The sequence below is a fragment of the Lagopus muta genome, chromosome 3 (genome assembly GCF_023343835.1).
Source record: "Lagopus muta isolate bLagMut1 chromosome 3, bLagMut1 primary, whole genome shotgun sequence".
NCBI classification, from domain to species: domain Eukaryota; kingdom Metazoa; phylum Chordata; class Aves; order Galliformes; family Phasianidae; genus Lagopus; species Lagopus muta.
Genome location: NC_064435.1, coordinates 52065514 through 52086833, shown reverse-complemented (window position 1 = coordinate 52086833; position 21320 = coordinate 52065514). Strand labels below are relative to the sequence as shown.

The 21320-nt window shown below is 42.3% G+C and overlaps 1 protein-coding gene across 3 annotated transcripts in view; it reads right to left on the bottom strand.

The window, feature by feature from the left end:
* The window catches only part of LDLRAD4 (low density lipoprotein receptor class A domain containing 4), a 270903-nt gene extending 250021 nt beyond the window's left edge, over positions 1-20882 (bottom strand). The window contains exon 1 of one of the 3 annotated variants that reach the window (XM_048940853.1): positions 20864-20882. The gene's annotated coding sequence lies outside the window, so the exon portion shown is untranslated. Of the gene's footprint in view, positions 1-19730; positions 19927-20863 lie in introns of those variants that run through there. The other 2 variants (XM_048940856.1, XM_048940852.1) reach the window with 2 other exon arrangements.
* Positions 20883-21320: the final 438 nt, after the last annotated feature.

Genomic DNA, 21320 nt, shown 5'->3' with positions numbered 1-21320 from the left:
TAACTAGTTTCACCTGAAACACTTCTGTAATGCTATAATGGCATGATAATAGCAGGGTGGCAAAGTCTTTGCCTACAGCAAAGAACAAGCCCAAATGCAGCAGCCACAGATGCAGAAAGAGCAGCTGCTTACCTTTGGAAGGAGTCAGAAAGGAAGGGATCTCCGGCAAGAGATACCCTCACCTCCACTGCCAACCCTTAAATGAGGTCTGGGAAGGATCCTGGCTCCATCCCTTCCAGTCACTCAGGGGCACTGCATGCACCCGAGCTCCCCTGGGTTGGCCCTGCCTTCGCACCTGGTGTTCAATCACTGGTCCAGGCCATGACTTAGCATTTCCACTACAACTTCCCAACCTAGACTAGTAAGTCCAATCAGCATGTTAAGTTTCAGCTCATACAGTTCAGAAGCTGGGAAAAATACAAGCAATTTGAACAGTTTTCCAATAGGACATACCTTATACCAATTAAATCACAACTTAAGTTACAGGTGCTTAGTCTATTATAACTTGAGCATGTATTTGTCCCTCTATACTAATTTATATTTAGCACAACATCATAGTTTTGCAATTTTCCTCTTGGAGATCAGCAGGAAAGCATTTTGTGTGTTACTCAAAGCCACTTTTTATCTAAAAAGCATTCTGTTGAATTGACTGAACCTTAGTCATTAAAGTATATAAACACTAAGTGCAAGCCTGAAGAATCAAGCTTTTTATCCAAACAAGTTAGCCAGTGTTATTAATAATGACAGTAAAGGCAGAACGTATCATCACATACAGAAATTAAAGAAAGTTCTGTCTGAGGTAGAGACAGATCCTCTAACTTCTGATGAATTTCCACTTGTCCAGCTGTTGAAAGAAAAGCAAGCATAAGCTGGTTCTTTCTGGTTAAACCTGAACACAGGGGGATTCCCTGCCAGAAGAATTTCCCAACACTGATTGTCAAGCAGTCAATGCCTGAAGCAGGCAGCAGCAGAGCAGAGCTCCACCTGACAAGTCACAAAATACAAATGGCCATACTTCCGTTTTTAAAAAACAACAACTGCTAGAGTTCTAATACCTCTAGCTGTAAAATGAGCAAGGAAGGAAGGAGATATATAGCATTAAGGTTATCCTTCAGAAGGAAAAGGATGGCAACTCAAACTCTACATGGCTTACCTCCAACTTCAGAGCCCTGACTTTTGTTTTTCTCCTTCATGACATCACCAAATTTAAGACATTTCTGAAACTGTGAGGAAAATGGCTATCTTCCTGTCATGAATTTAAATGGAGAAAAGAGAACCTAACAGTCTGTCTAGCGTTCAGTCTCAGCAATTTTACATAAAATGATCTGCAGTCATTATTCAGACTGCTGATCTGCTTTTGGGCTATTTCTTTGGACAACAGCAGTTGTACAGAAGTCTTCCCTTCTGACCTCAGCACTTCACACTCTGAAGACTTCACCAGGCTGCACCCAAGGCAGAACAGGCACTCAACTGGGCTCCTGGAAAGGGAACAGAAACAAGGAGGGATGGGCAGAGGGGGGAACTTCTGGTAGGGTACAGGCAAGGCACAGTGTCAGAATGCAACCCGGTCATCTCCATTCTTGTGAGCCGCATGAATGATGCATGCCTGAATTACAGCACTCTATAATAAAGGGGCCTGAGAGCTGACTTTTCACAGCTCCAGCAGAGTAGTAATGTTACAAGCTTAAATGACCTTATATATAATATTCTTTCTTTGTCAGATACGCTAAAGGAAAAAAACTCCCTACTGCTAAATCTCTCTTAAAACCACAGATGGAATCACAACACGTGAGCTTGTCCAAACACATTTACACCAACTCCCACTCCAAAATACAGTCCCATGGAGGCTCTTGCTACAGACCACGTCCTCACTGTCATCTAACAGCTCTTTTTCTCTACTCCAGCAGTGTTCAGGAGATAAATCAGAATGTTCCTTTTATGTCGTGCCATAAACAAACACAATGTTTCTACGTGAATTCTGACAAAAATTATATATACTTCCCCTTACAAAGTACCATATATCCCAAAAAATAACTTAATGCTGAGCTCAAACTACTGTTCCTCTTCAGAAATGAGCATCACAACCCATGCTCCTGCTTTGGGAAGAAGTACTGAGAGGGCAGGGGGGCAAGAGATTTACAAGATATACTGTATTCAGGTAAGTTTGTATATTATTTATATTGTTTAGTACCTAAGCATCCGTTACTGTCCACCAAGTGCAAGCTAATGAAGAATCGTAGAATCATAGAATTGCTCAGATTAGAAAAGACCTTAAAGGTCATCGAGTCCAATCATGGCCTAACCATACTACCTTAACTCTAACAACCCTCCACACATCCCTGAGCACCATAAGCAAAAGGATTTTAAACATATCCAGGGATGGTGACTCAACCACCTCCCCGGGGAGCCTACTCCAGTGCTTAACAACCCTTTCTGTAAACAAGTTTTTCCTGATATCCAACCTAAACTTACCCTGGTGCAACTTGAGGCCATTTCCCTCATCCCGTCACCAGTGAAAAGAGACCAGCCCTGCTCTCACTGTAAGCACCTTACAGGTACTGGAAGAGAGCAACAAGGTCTCCCCTCAGCCTCCTTTTCCCCAGACTAAACAGCCCCAACTCCTTCAGTCTCTCCTTGTAGAGCACATTCTCCAAGCCCTTCACCAGCATCGTTGCCTTTCTCTGAACCTGCTCCAGCACCTCAATGTCCCTTCTGTATTGAGGCGCCCAAAACTGAACACAGTACTTGAGGTGAGGCCTCACCAGTGCTGAGTACAGGGGAGGATTACTTCCCTAGTCCTGCTCACCACACTCAAGATTCGCTTTTTATCGTTAGATTTGGATCTTATCAAGAATCAGAATGGACCCACTGGGAAAAAAAAAAAGAATAGTAAAAATAAACAGATGAAGAAAAAACAGCTTTTACCAGTATTTCCAACTGTTGCATTACATGCCATTGCTTCTACTCCATTACCCAGCCACAGCACAAACAACATTCAAAAAGTAACTTTAAAATGGTTAAAAGAGTAAATGAAGGAGGAAAAAGGAAATTATTAAACTTCTAGTGGAAGATACAAGTTACCATAAATCTATTATTTGGCTCTCCAAGTGAAAGCCAGAGCTCATCTGAAGTACAAACAGTATGTTGGACTGACACAATGATTCCCAATTTTCAATACATCAAATACCAATGTGAACGTTACTGAAGCATTATTGAGAGCAAATTCTGATGTGTTCAATACCAACTCTGCACATATCAAGAGGATCTACATTTGTAGACACAATATGCAATAACCCATAATGGAAACACATTTTATTTCCCTCACAGACATTAACAGAAGAGCATTTCAACTTAGAACAGTCCCACATTTTCAGTTATGAACATAGACTTTGACATAACAGGGAAATCTGTCCTTAGAGCCATCAGCACTCTTGTCAGTGAGCACAGCCAGCCCCCACCATCATCACGGGCCTCCTGCAGAGTTGGGATCAGTACATTTGCTTCCCTAAAAATCATATACAGGAAGTATTTAATTTAAGCTTAATCACCTGGTTGAGAGCCAAAGAGGGAAGAAAACCATGTTTTAAAAAATTAAAATGAAAAAAAAATAAAACCCAACTAAAAATGTACCAACTAGGGAAAATACATTGCTATGTATCCTCTTCTATCACAGCAACTCGTAACATGGAGTTTGAAATCAGAAGAGGAGGATTTTCTTCCTCTTTTTTTCTTTTCTTCTTTTTAATACAGAATTCAAACAACGGGTCCAAACAAGGAATTAAGCAGTCCTGCCCACTTACAATTCAGGCATGTCTCACCTTACAGCTTTTAACAAAACAGAGCTAAGCTGGGGCAAAGGGCTTATAAAGCGTGCCACTCTTCTGTCGCCTTGGGAGCTTGCTTGCACTAAGAAGACAATGCAACATCTTCATCCCATGCAGAGGCCACAGGAAACCCACTCAGGAAGGTTTTCTGAATACTCACAAGGTCAAATTCTGACCTGGCACCTAGAAAAGTTTTACTAAGGTGCGATTCCCAAGGTCTGGGGAAATAGATGGAGAAACAGCCTAACCAGCAGAGACTGGAAAATTAAACTAACAGTAAAGAAAAAGTCCAAAAAGTTGTCTTAGTGGTTCCAGATGGCAGATGGTCCTCTACACCAAGCAGTGCAAGGAACAAGGGCATATAAAAAACACAAGAATGATGCCTTGTTCCTTAAATGCTTGAGATGGCAGCAATCTAACAGCTGCTCGTACAGAGAAAAGAAAAGGACTTACAGAAAAAAAACTTGTATGATTATTACAAGCCTATATACTCCATCTATAATATACTCCAGGAGTTTTATTTGGAAGACCTTGCACCCTGCTTTTGTTCATATTGGATTTCAAAAATTCATGAACCTAAAATTGGAAGTTTTCTGCAGGCTAGCTTCATTTTAAAGGTTCTAGACTAAACGAGGCATTTGTTAAGCTAAGTAACAAATCTACATGTGTTATACATGTATTTGGTTGGGTGGTATGCTTTTTTAATATTATCCCACGTCACTCCAGCCCATTTTATGCAGTATTTCGTGGGGTCTTGTACTACACAGGGTAACTACATGGGGTCTTGTATTTGCACTACTAACCTTTCATAGTCTATCTAAAATGAAGATGAAAAACACAGATAGCATACTTAGCCCATTTCTTAAAACATTAGCAGACAAAACAACATTTTCAGGTAAGTATCATCATGTACTTGGCTGTTTTTCTCAATAATCATTCTTAATTAAGAAAACAATGCAAAAAATACCTCCCACTCATCTCTTTGCAGGACCATTTGACACTACAAAGGGAATACCGTCCTAATAAGGTAGGCACAGAAATAGTGCAGAGGAGATTGCACAGTGATACTCATGCCACTTTAATCAAACTCTAATTAATCTGATGGTTTTACATTCTGACATAGTTTGGCTGAAAACAGACATACCTAATTACAACGACTTGTTTATCCAGCAGCTTAAGGTTTTGACTGTAAAAGTGACGTCCACAAAACAAACATGCCCTGTAGCACGTAATTTACTTTGATATGATAAAATGTTGAACCAAAAAAAAAAATCATGCTTTGTCAGCAATCAGACAGCTGAAGAGAAATTAAAAAGGTAGCTAATTGCTTTCAGACCTAAGCAGCAAATACTTGGAAAGAGAGTGAATTTTTTTTTTTTTTTACCATCTAGCATTTCTCGTGGTTCAGACTTTGATGTGATAACACACTACAGGCTGCTCCTCTATCAGACAGTCTCCATCCACAATTATGCATTCAAGCTCTAGCCCGTCGAGCAGTGGTGGAAAAAAACCTGTTGCCTCATAGAGCACTCGAGTCTATCGCACACGAAAGCTCACAGAAGAAACTTTCAAGGCAAAAGCCAAAGACAACCTTCTTCATTTTCTGAGCTTGTTGTCTTCTAACTTTAGTAGTATAAAGCTTGTAACACAAACTAGCATCAAACACTCAACGCTAACAATTACAACCTTCCAACTTGTCACCTCTTGATTTTTCCCTCCATCCTGAATGTCCAAACACACAGTGCCTTAAAACTTACTACTGAGAGACCGAAGCATCAGCATTCCAGAAATTACTCCACAAAGACGAACTCTACCATGTCAGACTTGAGATTTTTTTCAGTTGGTCGGCATTACGAACTGTCTTGGGATATATAAATTTAATTGGATAAGACAGTTAAATTTTATGCTAATTACCTGAGCAGAAGTCAAGCATGTAATCTTCTTTCGTAACACAGCACTTCTGCATAACTGGACAGGAACATTTAATGACAAGAAAAATCAGACACTCATCAACACATAAAGAGCTGGAAGAAGGGAAACACTTGGCTAATGGGAAGAAGACCTTACACAGCCACCCTTCAGAACCAAAACCTTGTTTGGCTTGTTACTAGCCTCAATTCAAAGTGAAAAGAATTACAGAGCCAGTTCAAATTGACCAGATTTCCATATAAGCCCTCTGCAAAAAGCTCCCTCCTGTTGAGAATTAGCAGAAGGGAAATGAAGAGGGAGGAATCAGCAGAAGACATGAGAAAATACAAATACAGTGGGCAACTTAAACAGCATCCGTACACATAAGAATTTCTAGCAATACTAATCTAAAGTCAGATAAATCATTCAACAGCAGAGAACAGTCAGGAAGATGCATCTCCTGTGCAGTAATATGTACTCTTACCCTGTAAAACAAATGTGAAAAGGAATGAAGCAATCAATTAAAACAACAGTTTTAATAAACTATCTGAAGAAAGTTGCAGATTTGCAATGAAATGCAAAGAAACTTTTAAAAGAACTTTAAAAGTAAAGTCGTGCAACTAAGTAATATAAGGCAAAGCTCCCAAAGAAGTTTGCATGTCTTGTCAGTAACATCCCTGTATATCTCTTTGCCATCAGAAAATCTAATGCATCAAAGCAGAAATACTTCTTGTAATGTATCCTTTTGAAGACACTAACTATGAAATAAGAACTGAAATAGGCATTTTACAAGGTAAAATTTTTAAAACTTTTCTTAACATTATGACAGGATTTTTTTTTCCTTTTATTTTGCACGGAATCATACAAGACTACAGACGAAAACTGATCCAATATAAATGTAAGTTTGGTTGAAAAGCAGGAAGGTGATTTTTTTCATTCTGCTATAAAGCAATCAAGTTTTGATATGGAATCTTTTCAGCAAGATGTGAAATCCCCTCCTTACCAAAAACTTAATCAGTGTTATTCTGACCCATCAATTACCTCTTCTGGGTAATTAAATCAATATAATCCATGTTTTTTTTTAAATGCAGAAAAGGTGTTTAATTGTGATTTTGGAACAACCAATTGCAGCACTGAGGCAAAAGGAGGGACCTGATACAAGTACAAATGCACACATTTTTGTATCAATGAAGTGTTGCCAATGCTTTCCTTCTTGAAAAGTAAACCAGATGATTTGTGACTAATTGCATAGACAGCGCTCTGAAGACAACATCTCAAGGATGTACAACAGTGCTGACAACTTTAGCCACATGCAGCAGCTCCACAAGTCAGTAGCTCCTTTCTACCTGCAACAAGACTTCAAGTAAACTTAGTTCTGTTTTTGGCACTTGGAATGTTTAGAAATAAGGCTGCCTTCCTTCATATTCTCCATTTTCTTCCAGTACAACAAAGGCTTATTCCTACCTGCAGGTCAGACAAGATGAATTCTAGAAGGTCCTTTGCAGTCTGAATTACTTCTCAATTCTCTTTGCATCATCAGAAGACGAAGCCAGAGTAAGCACAGTGTACCTCTTCAATCTGCGCTGTGCCAGGTATCTGCATTCCATGAAGTTTCCCTAATTTCACTTACAATCTCCTTATTCAGCTTAAGGCTGCCCACAACAAACATTTTACACCCGTAAGCAGAGAGGTCTCTAGCATATAGCAAAGAAAGAAATTTGCTTCTGCACCTTACTTTGGGCCTACTTCTCAGCCTTACGTAGAACCTGCATAGACTACAAGTTGTCCACCAAAGTTTGCCAAGTTCACTTTTAATCAACATCCACTGATTTTTAAAGAAATACTATCAGGTAAAATTCACCAAATTCAGCAGATATCACTGTTTCCACTACAAACATGCAAAGATGTGAAGGTCTCTAAGGCCCTATTAAATTAATAACTGTGCATGTGGCATCCCTTGCAAGACAGGAAAAAAGATTTTCAGATGAACCCAACTGCACAGCTGTCTGTCCAAACACACACGTCCATTTTTCAGGTTAAATTCACCGAGTTACCTCAGCAGCAATTAATACAACTGCCATGAACATAAAGCACTCTTTCCCTCTAGATCTCCATTTTCCCTGTTGTTCTGTCCCCTTCTCAACTCTACTGTGAGTCACAGACAGATTAGAAATCAGATCAGCCTAGAATTTGCAACAGTGACTTAGCCTCTTTGGACTAAAAATAAACAGTAGATAGAGTGGCTGGAAGGAAAAAAAAAATTGATGCCAGTCAGCCCCAACGTGCTCTATTTTACCACAGCAAGAATCAACAGTATCTGAAGTTTACAGGGCTTTTCTTCCCACAGCACACTGCCACCCTGCTCCTGCAACTGTCTTTAGGTCCACCCAAGAACACAAACATCCAGAATGCGTATACTGAAGACTGTGAGCCCCTTAGTATTGGAATAAATATTTCTGGGAAAGCAACAAGGAGAAATAATCACCTGGCTTATTCTAGTAGCTTTGCAAAGCGTTTACGACAACGCTGGCTCTAAGTGCCACAGCAGGCAATCCTCAGGCAGCCCGCGTGCTAAAATAATACCCTAAAGCAGGAGCAGCATGATTGGATTTCTATGTACATCTAAGGTCACCCAGGTCCTGCGTCTGGCCGGCTGCTCCTCGCCACCAGACACCTGCGCCTCATGGGCTGCCTGCACACCAAGCTCATCCTGGAGATAAACGCAGCAGATCCAGCCAGCCACAGACTTCCTGACATTCTCCAGAACGGGCAGGTTTCATTCTTTTTCTCCAGAGCACGGAGATTTTGATATTAATCTGAACAGGGAGGAAAGCTGGAGTCTGCTACGCAGAAACATCTAGTCAAATAAATACGTCATTAAGTTAACTAGCTACAGGATTGTCTACCAGATGGATGACATCTTGGTTGCTAGTGGAACACTTTTCTATAGCCTTGTTTGAGGCAGACACATATGGCTCTCCCAAGTACTGATGCAAGCTCCCAGATGGACTAGATCATTGCTGACACCTTATTACAAACCCTAGAGATGAAAGAAGGGAGCACAGTTTTTGAATCACAACACAGGACTCTGAAATATTCAGACCTCCTAAAAATAAAGTTTATGACAGAATCCTTGTTTTTATTTATTTATTTTTAATCATTGAAAGAAACTACTTTCAACCAGGAACAGTAAATAGGGGAAACACTACAGCAAGAATGACTACAAGAGTCTTGACAAACTTGAGGACCAGAAGATCCATAACATGAATGCATACCATAATTATGGATATATACAACTATTACAGCTCTGGGGCTTCAAAAAATTATCTGCTGTTCAGCTGTTACTGATACCAAAGAGCTTCCATATGGAATTTCTAGGTTGGGGTGGAAGGGGAAAGAAGAGGAAGACGTTTAGACATTACAGCTGCATGACTTCCCTGACATATCTGCATCTGGAAGTACAAGAGAGGGAGAAAGAGGTCTTCAGCTACAGGAGTGCCAGGAAAACAAGCAGAGAGATCAGGGAAGTAAGAGAACCTGTGGAAACAGCATTTGCTTTTTGGTAAGGAGCAAGGAACACCTGAGAACATCACAAGTACATGAGAGGAAAAAGCCATATTTTGCTATTTTACTTATCATGGTCAGAAGCAGGGGGAAAAATATTCTTTTAACATTTTTACACCATGAAAAAAGAGACTATCCTTTGCATCCAGTAAGTTCACTCTTATCATTCACTCAAAAATAAGAATTTGTCATTCAGATATCTTACGTAAAATATTTTCTCTTGCCTCCAGAACCTGCTATACCATCTAACCCAGGAAAGATAGATTGTTGAGAGTGTTACAACTCTGTGACAAAAATTCAAAAACAAATAGCTGAAGTTTTTGAAAACAAATCAACCCACTGAGACAGGGAATATGTTTGGAATTCTGTGTTTTCCTAAGTCTGTGAGAAACTTATTCTGCAAACATCTATCTGCCTCTGCTTCAGCGGCCTTAAACTTATCACGTGTGCAAACAACTTAGATGTGTCAATTAAACGTGCACCAAATAACATAATACAACTCATCTGTCTCCACATTTAGTGAAGAGACTCTTGTGTTTTCAGCAACTTCAACTATACCATCATGGTGGAGGTTATTCAAGGCCAGGTTGGATGAGGCTCTGGGCAGCCTGCTCTAGTATTAAATGCGAAGGTTGGCAGCCCTGCCTGTGGCAGGGGGGTTGGAGCTTGATGATCCTTGGGGTTCCTGCTAACCCCAGCCGTTCCATGATCATTTCAATGTACTGAAATCAAGAGCTGCTCTCAAGTTATCATTCACGTAAGAAACAACTTCCAGTGAGCATTTTAGCATCAAGTTAGACAGTAAGTTCAGAAAGTTCTGTCCGTTTGCTTTTAGTAAGAAAAACACAATCCTTGAATCAACTTATCAAATAGAATGTTTATAAGCAAACAGAAAGGGTATCCCTGTCTTTTCAGAGAAAGAATATAATTTCTACTACCATCACATCACAGACCTCAACAAGAATGTCAGGGAGTCTTAATTTTGTAATGGTAGCTAACAATAAATAGGAAGCAAGCAAAAATGAATTTTCAGCTACATACACTGCATCTACTTCAGTTGAGCAGTTCCTCTTCTCCTGCAATACTATGGTCCCTCTGGGAGGCAAGCTCAGCTGGACAGAAACAGAGTAAAGAATAGAACTACCTTTTTCTCAGAATGATTCGCAGTTCCTTTTAACCCTTTAGAACATGCCAGCTTCAAGATGTTCTTTGCTTTATGTATGTCTTCCTATATAAGGCACAGCAAAGTACAACTTCCAACCCTCTGCAGTCAGGGCTAATATGACAGAAAGCAAATGAAAGCCTTAAGACAACAAAGGATTTGGTACTCCTGAGGAACTTCCTCAGGTGAGCCGCAGATTAAAAAGAAGTGGCAAGACAGATATTAATCGACATCCCCAAAGGCACAGTGAAAGACAGCTCAGCCTAGAATCAGCCAGTTTCTGGGCTGCAAGACATTTTTCAATGTTATTAATTTGTTTCAAAGCAAAAGGAACTCAATCTCTCTCTCCATTTCCTACCAGCTGCTGAGTAGGAATTTATTTTTTTCTTAGTTTCACTGCTTGGAGGGCTGCCAGTTTCAATATGCAAATACAAAGGATCACTGCAGGGCCCAAATCTGAGGTGGTCCCACAAGGTTTATTGCAGAGAGGAGTCTCTGGAATAGACTTCTCACACAGACTATGCAAGTAAGCATATGTTTCTGGAAACAGAGTGTCCCTGGTCACAAAGTAGGATCCTTAGTAGTTCTGCTCCACGCCAAGGACCCTGAAAACACCAGGCCTTCATCCAAACCACAGGTCACCAGGAATCAAAGAGAGGTCATATCTTATTTTGATTTGAGTGAAAGTCTGTTGAATCTGAAAGATTTGCAATGAATCATCTCAAGCTCAGTGAACTGCCATTCCTGACTAAGTTACGATCACTTAGCAGTCTGCAATTAGCTGCAGCTCAGATGCATAGTGGCATCATGAAAACTGACCAATAATAAGCAACACTGACAAAAGTCAAGATAAATCAAGTACATGATAAAATGTTGAAGTTAAGGTAAAGTAAACACCTAAGTCAGGAGGCTCTCGTTCATACACAGATGGTTTCAGATCACTGTAATTCAAATTACATTCTGAATGATGCTCTCATTCAGGTGTAAAATGACCTTTGATTGATTCAAGCTAGAGATATAAGGGGCTGTTCTATATTCAACACAGCATTCACACACAAGTTTAACATACTTTAACATATACATCTTGACTTGACACTTCGTTATTTCCTTTGGTGTCTCCATGTAGATATGATTAAAGGCTTTTATCTCCAACCTGTAACAATACCCAGAGGAAAACAGGGAATGGGAAAAGTCAAAGTCAGCTCCTGGTTGCATATTCAACTTAAGAGAGAGCTCATCATCATAAATGACACTTTCAGGATATCATTGTTCATCTAAGTCCTCCTCTGCAACCCAAAGAAGCCATCTTTTTCTATTTCTTCTCATTCCTTCTGGCTTCTGAGAGTTTTAGGTAATAAGAAAAAATAAATAAATAAATAAAAATCAACAAAATGCTTCTGACTTCATTACTATGCACTATCAGTGCTGTATCTCTTTCTTGAACCTACTTGCCAAGCCACCTCCCTCAAAAAAAGATTTGTAGCTTTCTGCTGTAGAAACACTGCACAACACCAGTTGTTTTGGTCAAAAGGCTGCGAAGATCACTAGAACAAAAGTGATTTTCACCTACAGCTGTGAGTGAGAAAGCTAAGCTCTATATCTATTGCAGGTAACTTCGTCTTGCAGCTAAAGAGATTTTTATCTCCCTAATCCTCAGTGCATTAATGCCTACATTAAAAAAGCGATAGCATCACTGTTATCAATCTAATAAGGCATTATAAGAATAAAGATATCTGTAAATTGCTTTGATGAGAAAGCTTTGCCATAAGGTGCTAAGTAGAACAGGTCAGATAAAGCACACATTTGACAAACACTGGCAGTATTTCTGTTCATCAACAGATGGTAGCTTTTTGAAAAAAATATTATTATTATTACTATAATTTACATGAAAGTAAGTACCAAATCATACCTGCATTCAACATACTGCAAGCTGTTCTGGTTGGAGAGATGGATCACTTTAAGCTTCCCAACTAAATACAGACTCACAATTTAAGACATTTAAAGCGAAAACTGAACATTTTCAAAAAGTTAATCTAAAATGTGCTGCTTCTAAAAATTTGCTAGGAAAGTTATTAAAACAATAAGAAGAATCTGAAAGAGTCACACATAAAGAAAACAACACTTCTGGAAATATTTACAGAACTCTCTCCTTTTCCACTACCCATCCAGGTTTGATGAGGAGTTACAATTAATGTAAACCTTTTGTAAAACAAAATATCTACACATCAACTGCACTGGCCGACAAAGGCTATTAGTCAGCTCAACTCTAGCTTTTATATAACCATTATCTTTAATGTAGAGCGCTGTATCTTATCTGCACCTACTTTCTTTACAAATGTTCTGTCTCGTTTTGCTCAACGCTAGTTAGGCAAAATCTAAAGAAAAACCACGGTCATGCATTACGGTGAAATTACAAAAGAAGAACATAAGCCCATTAGGTAATTCACAGAAGGTGCCAGTTCAACAGCTACGGAGATTAAATTAGGTTATTTTTAAGTGTTCATCACTTCATCTTCTCTCCCACACCTCCTGCTGTGTTCCTAGCTCTGACCCACAGGACAGAAGCCAGGCAACTCACTTCTGTCTCAGAAAAATCCCAAGTAAACCACAGCAGACGTCCAGTTGAAATTCTGTATAATCCAGGTCAAAATGCCTTTAGCGTCACTTGACACGATAACTACTGGTTAAGGAAAAGCAGAAAACAAAGCAACACTAAATAGTTCAGTGTAACAACTCTACACATATGCAGGCAATTACATACTGTAGAATCACTATGGTTGGAAGAGACCACTAAGATCATCTAGTCCAACCGTCAGCCCAGCACCACCATGCCCACTAAGCCATGTCCCTCAGTGCCACGTTCACACGTTTCTCAAACACCCCCAGAAAAGAAACTAACATCCAACCTGAACCTTCCCTGGCGCAACAAGTTGCCAGTTACATGGGAGAAGAGGCTTACCCCCACCTCACTACAACCTCCATTCAGGGCGTCCTAGAGAGCAATAAGGTCTCCCCTGAACCTCCTCCAGACCGAATGCTCCAGTTCCATCAGCTGCTCCCGACCCTTCAAGAGCTCAGCTGTCCTTCTCTGGACATGCTGCAGGGCCTCAATGTCTTTCTTGTAGAGAGTGGCCCAAAACTAAACACAGGTACACCCCTACTAGATAGAGGACTAAAAAATTTATATTAATTATTGCTTCAGGAGTCATTAATACCTAATGGAATGCTTAAAGGTGTTTACAAGTCCAAAATATTAATGAATCACTCTTCATTAACACACAGTAAAAATTTCACCAAAATGGAAGAGGTTCAGTAAAGAAACAGCTTCATATCTCAGTCACAAACTCCCCCTCCTTTCCCTCTACACAATGGAGAATAGGTGTGACAAACCAACAGGCTCAGGTACACCACATACAAAGGTAAGTAAGAAAGAATCACACATTTTTCCTTCTCATAATCCCTGGAATCAAGATGAGATGAAGCTGTGATTAACAAACTGGACTTTTTGAAGATGCCTGCAAGTACTGGACACAGCAAATAAAAAACGAAGTGCAGCAGCTTTATACTGGCACATGCTGAGTGTTAATAAGCAGGTGAGTCAACTGTTAAATTCTGAGTAAAAACAGGATTTAGGCAGAAAACACTTTTGCAGTTCAGATGTGACTCTACTAAGCGCTAACATGCATTCTAATAGAATTTTATCCTACTGTCTAAAATCATTACTAAAATATATTCAGTGGTCAAAGATCACGGCAGAATCATTCAAACCTCAAGATGTTTATCAGACAATTATTCATAAGAGCACTTCTCTCCTCCAAGTCGTTACATCTTATACAGACAACTTCAGAATACATGAACAGAATGATACACTGAATGCAAGAATGGAAATCTCCAAACCTGTCTTTTACAGGCAACAGCAAGTTCAATATGGTAATAAGTTTTGAGAAGCAGACTCATTGCCAGTTTCCATTTTTGACAAGAAGGGTACCAGGATGCTTAGCATGGAAAAGAAAAAAAATAAATCAAGAGCACTCAGAGATGCAAACACAATGAAGACATTTCCCCAACACATCTTATTCTTGTATTCAGCATGTGAGCACCGGGGGCTTTTCCAAGAGATACCATTCTGCCTTTTCACACTAATCCTAAACATGTTAGCTGAAAAGCAGAGGAACAATGCCCACCACACTCACCATTTGTTTCTCCTGTCTTACAGGGAGCTAGCAGTCAGTGCCAACACAGATAAAACTTATTAACACTTTACTCAAAGACTTCCACATAACTCCCAAAATACTCCATACAATTGTCCCTTTTCCACTGGTGCTGGCACTGAAGTCTAAAGTCTAATACTCTGATTTCTCACCTCACCTTAGCGAAACAAAACCAAACAGTAAATTATAATTTAGGCCTACCCAAAAGCAAACTCTGCTACATGTTCTTATTCCAGTGCACAAAATTTCTCCTAAGATGAACAGTTTTCCAAAATCGCACAACTGAAACTTTACTGAAAAGCAAGTAACAAGCATGCACATTTCTGAACTCAATTATAAGAAAAAAAAACACCTTTTATTAGAATTAAAATAATGATTTTAGATATAAATTTTCAATTCGGCCCATTAACCCATCTACTTTAAAATCACCTATATAGACACCTATCTACTTAAAAAAATGAGATATATTGTGCTACTGCTTTTTTTGTTGAGCAAGAGAAAGACTAAAGCCTTGGAAAAATGCTGAAAATGCTGATGTTTTAAATGTCTCATATAACATTCAGATTGGAATATAACAACTTTGCTTAATCAGTTTCAACCTTCAGGACTAAGCACTGGACTCGACACAAGATAACATCATCATGTTTCTACTGTCACGCTAATGAAAAAATGCCTCAGCACGAACTTTTTTTCGCTTTCTTTTAAGAGTTATTCAACCACCATACCAGAAAGTCCATTCAGCTCTGCTTCACATGCAGTAAGAACTCAGCAGTCACATGGGGCAGAAGCCCAACACCAGTTTATGCCGTGCAGCACTGCTCCTGCAGCACCACCCCTTGTCACGCACCCTGACCAGTCTTTCTGCAGGAATGCCGGCCATCACCGACTTGCACTGCTCCCCAGGCTAATATGCTTTTCAGTTTTAGAAGATAATAAATTGCAAATCCCATCCTCTTTCAGTCCTCTCCTTGAAAACTAAATCCCCTCACCCATAAACCACTTCCACAATGAAGCAATTTCCCAAGACTGTACAGCTACCTCAAAGGTGTTACATCCAAACTTGGGTGCAGCAAGTTTCCAAAATCCAGCAGAAAAGACTCCCAGTTTATCCGTGATAGGCAGACATTAAAACTAACAGTGGGTGTGGATGTGCTGCTTTCCCAGCCCTCTCCCCACTGCATGCACTTCCACCCCCAACTTCTTTGCTGGTTTTCATGCAGATTTGTGCCAGACACTTGGCATCCTCATTAAGTGGTGTCTGGCAAGCTGCCTAAGTTTTAGTGGGTTCTGGGAATGCCAATATATTAACCAGAGGACTGTCTGCATGCCCTAAAGAGATTTTATTCAGGAAAAGTCAACTATTTGGCACAAAGAACACTTCATTCAAATCTAGGAAAGCTCTCCACTGGCAATAAGAAGAGAAATTGCATTTACGTTCTTCATAATTTCTGTCTCCTATCTAAAAGAAGAGTTTGAAGGAGAGCAAGATCGTTTAAAAGGTCAGACTGCTGTCTGTAATAGGATTTTAGGGAAAAGAAAGGCAGATATGAGCAGCCCAGACCCAGCATCACATCAAGAAAATGATTCGTTTTCATTCCATTGTCTCCTGTGACCAAAATAATCAGGAAGACTGAATTTACCTACTATTATGCTGAGCAGTAATGAAGGCAATACGGGTACTCACATATCTCCATTGCTTTCAGCAAGAAAAAGCATTTAGAAGAACGCACCAACATTTAGCATCTTCCAAATATCCTAAATCAAGGCACATGCTACTGAAATGCATACATTAAATAAATATAGATGATGAATACAGAGACGCTTTGTCAGCATGGAGAACAGAAAACACCGTGATGCAGCCATCGCTCTTACCAACCTGCAGGCTTCCTTCCCACTGCAGTCTCCTCACAGTTGCTATCACTGAACTGAGTCTCAGAATTAAGCACATAAAGCTCCTCTCTAAAATAAATAACTTACATTTTTCTTTCAAATAGAAGGTTCAGAAGAATGTGAAGAAAAATAGAAGGTCAACAGCTTTCTTGCGTCGGAATATTCTGCTTGTGCAGCACATAGGAAAAGTTGAAGAACACCAACAAGCGCATCATTACTTTGTTCCAAGACTGTTTCTGCAGCTTTACATACCTAGAGAATCCCATTAATTTCAAGAAGTCATTCAGCTAATCAAGTACTCTGCTATCATTTAGACACTGCTACCCATTTTTACAAAGAAATTATTTTAAACTGACATTTACTTCAAACCCATCATTTTGATTTGTGCAGAAATTTGCTGGTTTCCTGACAGCAGCTTCAAAATATCACGATCTCTTTATAATGACTAATTAGCACCAGAGAGTTAACAAGAAATCAATTAAAATCAGTTCAGTTTAAATGTTTTAGTGTACATATTAGAAGTCTGGCAAAAATAACATGATGTTTGGTGGGAAAGAAATTTTTAGCTCTCTAGGCTGCATTTGCTTAGACATCAACCTTCTAGGCAAGACGGCTACCCTTAAAAATAGCTGTCAACTGAGAGAAGAAAATGTGCACGTATGAATCATTTCACTACGGGGTTGGATTCCCAGCAACCGATGCACCACTGTTCTGGCATCGGTGCCTGTGCCGAGCAGCTGATACTAGCTTGGTGCCATTGAAGAATTTCACGGTTATCACAGAACCAATCTGCAAAGAAATTCATCTCCAAACTCCTAGAAGTATCTGTATTCCCTCTCCGGCAATTCATTTGCAAGGAGCTGCTTTAAACTATTGGGAACTACAGGCAGAAAGATAACTTTTCCAAGGCTGCTCAGAAGTTCAATGCAAGATCCATTCCTGCCAACATGAGACCTGGTGGGTAGGCACGCGCTTTTTAACGCTTCATTTCTCTCAACATTAATTTAATTCAGTATAACCTCAAGGATGCCTTTTTTTTTTTTTTTTTTTTTTATAAAAATGAACTTTTTTTTTCTGGGACATCATACTCTGAAAGGACTGTCAATAATTTCAGACAGCATCACTTAAGTGCAACCAGCTCCCGTTGACAGAGCAGCAGCCAGTACAGAATGTGCTGTAGGACAGCTGGGAAAAAGAAAACTAAATTTTGGACAAAAAAAATGAAATGAAAAACTCTCTTTTTCCAAAAAAGAAACAAGAAACAAGGCCTGGTACCTCCAGTGAACGGAGAACTAAAAGCATCTTATCTTCACAGGTCTCAGCTTGTAGGTTCTATGCAGAGAAAACAGCATTTTATCTATTTAAAGCCCATCATGGGGCAGGTTAGCTCTGAACTGTTCGGTTTGGCTACTGGTTGGCAGTCTACATCTTACTAAACTCAGTCCTCATATGCCTCAGTGTTGAATCCCCATTTCTTCCTATTTCTGCAACATGCATTGAGGGCTGAGCTCCAGCTCTACCAGCCAGAGCTGCCCAATGCCCATAATGTTTCAATTAACACAGACCACCGCTTTGAAATATCTGGTCTCACATTGTTAACCCATCCTACGTTACACATTTATCATCATTTCAGCCTGCCCAGACATCTTAACTTGCTGATGAATACCAATACGTCTTTATATGAGCACTACAATGGTCTCCACATATCAAAGAATAAGAATTAAATACACTGGTATAAAACACAGGGTATTTGAAAAGATGCATTTTCCCTTCTGTACATAACGACGTGCATTCGATGCATTCCAACCCAAATTCTCCTGGCTCTGCTCACCCCACTGATCACACCAACCAAATGCCTGCTGCTAGAACACCAGCACAGACACTCAAGAGCACCATATTACCTCAGTGAACGTAGACAAGAGGCCACGTGGAACATGGAAGCAAGAGGACTTCCCACTGGCACACTGGCCTTCCAGCAGACCCCTTTGCTCTACAGCTACGAAGCCGCAATATTATTATATTCTCATTAGCTGAAGCAGACACGTGTGCACCACACACAGTTATTCATCTCCACTCAAAGCGTGCAGACGTTACTCAAACACTTTTGGATTGTTGCAAGGAGTGCAATTCTCTGAGCCCTCACCCCAGCACTGAAGCCAGAGGGCAGGGCAGCAGCACCGTGCCCCAGCAGCACCCAGTCCTGAAGGCTGAAAAGCCAAAGGCGCTTTGCAGAAGGGCACACTGCTGTTCTCACGCAGTGTCCATGTCCTTACCTCATCCACGCCCTCCTCGCTGTGGAACCTCTTCTTTCTGGGGCCCTCACGGGCGAGGTGCCGCATGTGCTTCGCTCTTCACACGATGCGCTGCACCTTCCCACTCCCCACACAATCGACGCAAAAGTTTTTGCGTGCCAGAACAGATGAGCTCTGAGATTTCCTTCCTGACAGGAAGGTACCTGCTTTCAAAAACCCTCAGGCTCCTACAGCACCGAGCACTATTTCCAGCAGCACACGAAACCGCTCACCAGACCGCTGTCCTCCTGCACAGCCACCAAAGCAACCGCACCAGGCTCACAGCCTCCCCAAGAACCAAATGCCACCAGAGCCTTCACCGTTCTAGGCATTAAAATCATACGCCGCCACACAAACATAAAAAAAAGACAAAAAAAAAAAAAAGTTATTTTTGCACGTTGCCCATTTCCTATCCTTTCTCCCGAGAGCCCGGAGCCCCGCACAGCGGTACAGCCCGCTCTCAGAGGCACGCACACCTCTGGGCTGCGCGCACCACAAGCGAAGGATGGAGGCGGACGCGACGGATTTCAGAACTACGTTTCTGCGGATAAACTTTAACCGAACCCGAAAAGAAAAGCGGCACGACGACACACGGGTCACCGGAGAGCGCCCGGCCGCCGCCCGCCCCGTTCCCTTCCCGTAAAAGTTGTCCGCCGGCACACGGCCGCTCCCCGCCCGCCCCTGACCGCGCCGCCGCCGCCGGCCGAGCCCCGCGTCCCCCCGCGTCTCCCCGCTACCTGTCAGCGGCACCGAACACCTGGGGGGCCGCCCCCACAGGCGGGTGGCGGACAGCAGCGGGCAGCGATGGGGCCGCCGGAGCCGCTCGCCGCCTCCCCGCTCCCGACCCCGGGGCCTCCCGGCACTTTCCGCCAGCACTCACCTCCCCCCGGCCCCCGCTCGGGGCTGGCCTCCCGCGGGGCGCCGCGCCGCCTCCCTCCCTGCGCGCAGGCTGCGGCCGCGGCTGCCTCCAACTCATCCCAGCCCCGCCGCCGCCGCCGCCTCCTCCTCCTTCTCCTCCCCCCGCCCTGCCCGCTCCGCTGGCTGCCGCCTGTCTGCGGCGAGTCTGGCTCTGGCGGCCGGGCGCGGGGCCGCCGGCGCGGAGGAGGAGGGAGAAGGGAGGGAGGCGGGCGGGGAGGAGGAGGAAGCGGGGGAGGGGCGGCCGCGCTCCCTCCTTCTCTCCCTCCCTCCTTCTCTCCCCGCCGTTCCCTCCCTCCCCGCGGCGCGGCTAGCAGCTCACAGCGCCCCCTACCGGGCGGATGTACGCGGCGCCGGCCGCCCCCCCCCGCGGCCCTCCCTGCCGTCGGCGCCCCTTCTTCCTCTGCCTGTCCGGGGGTGAGACGCGGGGCGGGGGGGGGGGGGCCGCGGGTCCTACTTCTTCCGCGCCTGTGTGAAACAGGGAAGAGCTGGGGGAAGCCAAGGCTCAGTTTTGTCCCGTGCAGAATGAAATTTTTCTGACATTTAAAAAAAATGTTGCAGGACAGGAAAACCCAGTTCCAGGCAAAGCCTGACTGGCTGAACCCAAGGCAGGAGTGTGCCCTGCCCGGGAGAGCTGAGGTGCACACACTGCAGGCACCATCTGGCTACACCTGGCTGAATGTTCCTGTGCCCAACAGTCTTGCTCTCTGCCCCCATTTCACCTTCCCTGTCTCAGCAGATAGCCCTTGAGGCTTAGGGCTGCCACTGGGGGTTGGCCAACTCAGCCTCAGCTAGGCCAAGCCTGGTGGCAGCACATGTAGCAACCACAGGTTGGGAATACGTGTAAATGTCCAAAGACTGACCCACAGGAAAAATATATGTATATTTGAAAAAAATAAATCTCTACCAATTCTTATGACCAACCTCCATTCCCATTCCCACCCATGATGCACGTTCACAAGACTTCTCACTTCGTAGCTGAATTGAATGAATAGCAGCACAGAGCGGGGAACCTGATGAGCTCTGTTTGCAGTTTTAAGTGTGCCCTCTTAACACAAACACATTCCTGAAGTTCAGTTCATTCCCTTCCTGCCTTACCTTGGTCCTGGAGAATAAGATGGGCACCCAGGCCCCACAGATGGTGAAGGCCACGCTGCAGGATGTCAGTTGTGACAAGAAATGGGGGAGCACTGAATTCATTCCAGAGCAGAGAAACAGCAGTGAAGGACAATTTTAGCAGACATATTTTGGATTAATCAGCAAGCAGCCAAAGGAGTACTAGCTGGAACAGGAAAAAAAAAGCTTCCAGTAATCTGAGGGATACATCAGGGCTACATGTCCTGAAAGTTGCAAAAATCATCTCAAGTTCCCAGGGTTAACTGTCACCACACCAAACTACAGTCTGCATTTTACTGACAAATCGAGATAAACTTGATTTCAAGTTTGCTTTGTAATTTGCAACCAAGAATCAAGTGCTTAATTTCTAGGTGTCCCAGCAACCTGTGTGTGCGCTCCACCACACCTGGGTTTGACGCACTGCAGTTGTGCTCCCTCA